General features: G+C 37.1%; 1 protein-coding gene across 1 annotated transcript in view; it reads left to right on the forward strand.

The window, feature by feature from the left end:
* The window catches only part of PLP1 (proteolipid protein 1), a 345,526-nt gene extending 340,369 nt beyond the window's left edge, over window positions 1-5,157 (forward strand). Inside the window, exon 8 of the mRNA XM_082447740.1 lies at window positions 4,459-5,157. The gene's annotated coding sequence lies outside the window, so the exon portion shown is untranslated. The remainder of the gene's footprint in view (window positions 1-4,458) is intronic.
* The last annotated feature ends 843 nt before the right edge of the window (window positions 5,158-6,000 follow it).

Here is a 6,000-nt window from a genome sequence, read left to right on the forward strand (position 1 = left end):
ATAGGCATTATTTCTTAGAGGTATAAGGGGCATGTGGGGGCTTCTTATGCCTACCTTTGGGAGAACCACAGTTCTCTGTAATTCCTTCAGACTCTCGAGACTGTGTGTACACCGACAAAGTGAGAGGAAAACTCACTGAGGCTATTTGCATATGTAGTCCTAGCCTTTAGAGAGGACCAGAGGGAAGGAAAGACAGTCTGGAGATGTCTGTTACTACTGGCGATTTTATGTGGCAATAAAAGTGATTGATATTTGCATTTCCTATCCTGTCTTGGAACACCACGTACCCTTCAGGTTTGTTCTCTGGAACTGAATCGTTTGCACATGAAATTCCAGTCCAGAGGCTGGGCCTTTTTGCTGTAACTATTGTCATTTTGAATAATTCTTTGTTGTGGGGGGCTTTCCTATGCATTGCACGATGTTTAGTAGCATCAGTGGCCTCTACCCACTAGATGCCAGTAGCAATCCCTTGCCTCAGTTTCCACAACCAAAAATATTTCCATATTTTACCAAATGTCCCCTGGGTCTGGGCAACATTGCTTATGGTTGAGAACCACTGCATTAACTCAAGAACAAAACTTGATCAGATTCACTGTGTGTGTGTGTGTGTGTGTGTGTGTGGTTCTATGAAATTTTATCGCATGTATAGATCTGTGTAACGATTATGACAATCAGGATACAGAACTGCTCCATCACCCCCAAAGAAGCTCCCTGGTATTACCTGCTTCGTAGCGCTCTAACTCCTGGCACGCACTGATCTATTATCCATCTCTATAATTTTGTCACTTTGAGACAAATATGTATGAAATGGATAACTAATAAGAACATGCTGTATAAAAAAAATAACACATAAAATTCAAAAGAAAATACTTCTGATGAACCTAGGGACAGCACAGGATTAAAGACGCAGACGTAGAGAATGGGCATAAGGTCACGGGAGGGGGAAGAGTAAGGTGGGACGAAGTGAAAGAGTAGCATGGACATATGTACACTAAAACATGTAAAATAGCTAGCTAGTGGGAAGCAGTTGCAGAGCACAGGGAGATCAGCTCAGTGTTTTGTGACCACCTAGAGGGGTGGGATAGCGAGGGTGGGAGGGAGGGAGATGCAAGAGGGAAGAGATATGGGGATATATGTATGTGTATAACTGATTCACTTTGTTATAAAGCAGAAACTAAAAAATAAAATAAAATAAAATAAAGCATAGTTCCTGAAATAACGATTCACAATACCACTATAGCACCAAAATATAGAAATACTTCCTTCATAACATCTAATATCAAATTCACATTAAAATGTTCCCAATTAATAGAAAAAAAAGTGTAATACAGAATTAGTACTTCCATGTTCTACGGATTTTCCTGAGTTCACTGAGAACCAGAAAAGAAAGAGCAAAAAATACACATGGAATAAAATGGAATTAAGATGTAAAAAAAAAAAAAATAGCAGTCTAAAAAAAGACTCAGGGTCATTGCACTTTCTTTGATGACCATATTATAGGGACACTGTGAGGTATGTGAAATCTGAAGTATGTTTTAGGTGTTTAACTAGCCTTACCTATGCTGTGATTTTCTCATGTCCCCTCTATCTTTCTAGTGTGTCAGAATTTATTTCTCTGGGGAACAAAGGTCGAAAAAAATGAGAGAGAGTGAGACGGCTCCTGTACACCTTCCAAGGAATAAAGAATCCAAACCGAAATTACCATTGGAAAAGTACATTTGCTAAACACAAAATAATATATAATGTGGAAAGCTAATGAAAATAACCATATATTTTTCTATGGAAAAAAAATAAACAAAACATGGCACCTATATACAATGGAATATTACTCGGACACAAAAAGTAATGAAATTGAGTTATTGGTAGTGAGGTGTATGGACCTAGAGCCTGTCATATAGAGTTAAGTAAGTCAGAAAGAGGAAAGCAATTAACGCATATATGTGGAACCTAGAAAAATGGTACACATGAACCGGTATGCAGGGCAGAAATTGAGACACAGATGTAGAGAACAAATGTATGGACAGCAATTGGGGAAAGTGTCGGGGGAGTGGTGGTGCTGGTGTGATGAATTGGGAGATTGGGATTGACATATATACACTAATATGTATAAAATGGATAACTAATAAGCACCTGCTGAATAAAAAAATATATAACATAAAATTCAAAAAAATAATTCTGATGAACCTAGGGACAGCAGAGGAATAAAGATGCAGATGTAGAGAATGGACATAAGGTCATGGGGAGGGACAAGTGTAAGGTGGGATGAAGTGAAAGAGTAGCATGGACATATGCACACTAAAAAATGTAAAATAGCTAGCTAGTGGGAAGCAGTTGCAGAGCATGGGGAGAACATCTCAGAGCTTTGTGACCACCTAGAGGGGTGGGATAGCTAGTGTGGGAGGGCAGAGCCACAACAGGGAAGAGATATGGGGATATATGCATATGTATAGCTGATTCACTTTCTTATAAAGCAGAAAATAAAAAAAAAGCATAGTTCCTGAAATAACCATTCACAATACCACTTTAGCACCAAAATATAGAAATACTTCCTTCATAGCATCTAATATCAACTTCACATTAAAATGTTCGAATTAAAAATAAAACCACAAATACAGAATTAGTACTTCCATGTTGTGCAGATTTTCGTGAGTTCACTGAGAACAAGAAAGGGAAAAAGCAAAAAATACACATGGAATAAAACTGGAATTAAGATGTAAAAAACCCCAGAAATTATTGTTCTAGCAAGAGACACAGGGTCACTGCACTTTCCTTGATGACCATATTCAAGGGACACTGTGAGGTATCTGTAATCTCAAGTATGTTTTAGGCATTTAACTAGCCTTACTTATGCTGTGACTTTCTCATGTCCCCTCTATCTTTCTGGTATGTCAGATTTAATTTCTCTGGGGAACAAAGGCCGAAAAAAAAGAGAGAGAGTGAGACGGCTCCTGTACACCTTCCAATGAATAAAGAATCCAAACCGAAATTACCATTGGAAAAGTACATTTGCTAAACACAAAATAATATGTAACATAGAAACCTAATGAAAATAACCATATATTTTTCTATGGGAAAAAAGAAAAAAGAAAACGTGGCACCTATATACAATGGAATATTACTCGGCCATAAAAAGTAATGAAACTTGAGTTATTGGTAGTGAGGTGTATGGACCTAGAGCCTGTCATACAGAGTGAAGTATTAAGAAAGAGGAAAACAATTATCGTATATTAACACAAATATGTGGGACCTAGAAAAATAGTACAGATGAACCGGTTTGCAGGGCAGAAATTGAGACACAGATGTAGAGAACAAACGTATGGACAGCAAGTGGGGAAAGTGGCGGGGGGGGTGGTGGTGCTGGTGTGATGAATTGGGAGATTGGGATTGACATATATACACTAATATGTATAAAGTGGATAACTAATAAGAACCTGCTGTAGAAAAAAATATATAACACAAAATTCAAAAAAAAAATAGTTCTGATGAACCTAGGGACACCACAAAAATAAAGACGCAGAGGTAGAGAATGGACATAAGGTCACGGGGAGGGGCAAGAGTAAGGTGGGATGCAGTGAAAGAGTAGCATGGACATATGCACACTAAAAAATGTAAAGTAGCTAGCTAGTGGGAAGCAGTTGCAGAGCATGGGGAGATCAGCTCAGTGCTTTTTGACCACCTAGAGGGGTGTGATAGCGATGGTTGTAGTGAGGGAGACGCAACAGGGAAGAGATATGGGGATATATATATATGTATAGCTGAATTACTTTACTATAAAGCAGAAACTAAAAAAAAAAAAGCATAGTTCCTGAAATAACCATTCACAATACCACTTTAGCACCAAAATATAGAAATAACTTCCTTCATAGCATCTAATATCAACTTCACATTAAAATTTTCGAATTAAAAAAAACCCCACAAATACAGAGTTAGTACTTCCATGTTCTACAGATTTTCATAAGTTCACTGTGAAGAAGAAAGGGAAAAAGCAAAAAATACACTCAGAATTAAATGGAATTTAGATGTAAAAAAAAAAAAGTAGCCGTCTAAAGAAAGACTCAGGGTCATTGCACTTTCCTTGATGTCCATATTCTTAGGACACTTTGGGGTTTCTGAAATGACACGCTCATGTCCTTTATATCTTATTAGTATGAGATTTTATTTTCCCGGGGAACAAATTCTGGAAGAAAAGAGACAGAGAGAGATGGCTTCTGTACATCTTCCAATGAATAAAGCATCAAAACCAAAATTAACATTGGAATAATACCTTTGCTAAACACAAAATAATAAGGAATCTAGAAAGTTAATGAAAATAAACTGCGTATTTTTGTACGGAAAAAAAAGGAAGATGTGGCACATATATACAATGGAATATTACTCGGCCATAAAAAAATTGAAATTGATTTATTTGTAGTGAGGTGGATGGACCTAGAGCCTGTCATACAGAGTGAAGTAAGTCAGAAAGAGAAAAACAATTATCGTATGTTAATGCATGTATGTGGAACCTAGAAAAATGGTACAGATGAACCGGTTTGCAGGGCAGATATTGAGACACAGATGTAGAGAACAAACGTATGGACAGCAAGTGGGGAAAGTGGCGGGGCGGTGGAGGTGCTGGTGTGATGAATTGGAGATTGGGATTGACATATATACACTAATATGTATAAAATGGATACCTAATAAGATCCTGCTGTATAAAATAATATATAACATAAAATTAAAAAAAATAGTTCTGATGAACCTACGGACAGGACAGGAATAAAGACGCAGACGTAGAGAATGGACTTGAAGTCACGGGGAGGGGGAAGAGTAAGCTGGGACGAAGTGAAAGAGTTGCATGGACATATATACACTACAAAATGTAAAATAGATAGCTAGTGGGAAGCAGTTGCATAGCACGGGGAGATTAGCTTGGTGCTCTGTGACCACGTACAGTGGTGGGATATGGAGGGTGGGAGGGAAGGAGAGGCAAGAGGGAAGAGATGTGGGGATATATGTATATGTATATGTGATTCACTTTGTTATAAAGCAGAAACAAGAAAAGAAAAAAAAAACATAGTTCCTGAAATAACCATTCAAGATACTACTATACTACCAATATATAGAAATATTACCTTAATAGCATCTAATATCAAATTCACATGAAAATGTTCCCAATTACCAGAAAAAAACAGTAATACAGAATTAGTACTTCCATTTTATAAGGTTTTCCTGACTTAAGTGATTACAAGAAGGGAAAAAACAAGAAATACACATGGAATAAAATGGAATTAAGATTAAAAAAAAAATAGTGGTCAAAGAAAGACACAGGGTCATTGCACTTTCCTTGATGACCATATTCTAGGGACACAGTGAGGTATCTGAAATCTCAAGTATGTTTTAGGCATTTAACTAGCCTTACCTATGCTGTGACTTTCTCATGTCCCCTATGTCTTTGTAGTACGTCAGATTTTATTTCTTTGGGGAACAAAGGCCGAAAATAAAGAGAGAGAGAGAGACGGCTTCTGTACATCTTCCAATGAGTAAAGAATCCAAACCAAAATTACCACTGGAAAAGTACATTTGCTAAACACAAAATAATATGGAACCTAGAAAGTTAATGAAAATAAACTATATATTTTTCTATGGAAAAAAAAAAAAGAAGATGTGGCTCATATATACAATGGAATATTACTCGGCCATAAAAAGAAATGAAGTTGAGTTATTGGTAGTGAGGTGGATGGACCTAGAGTCTGTTATACAGAGTGAAGTAAGTCAGAAAGAGGAAAACAATTAACGCAGATATGTGGAACCTAGAAAAATGGTAGACAGGAACCAGGTTTCAGGGCAGAAATTGAGACACAGACGTAGAGAAGAAATGTATGCTCAGCAAGGGGGGAAAGTGGCGGGGTGGTGGTGGTGCTGGTGTGATGAACTGGGAGATTGGGATTGAGATTTATACACTATTATGTATAAAATGGATAACTAAGAAGAACCTGCTGTATAAAAAAATATATAACATAA

Source organism: Balaenoptera physalus (genome assembly GCF_965194825.1).
Source record: "Balaenoptera physalus genome assembly, chromosome: X".
Taxonomy (NCBI): Eukaryota; Metazoa; Chordata; class Mammalia; order Artiodactyla; family Balaenopteridae; genus Balaenoptera; species Balaenoptera physalus.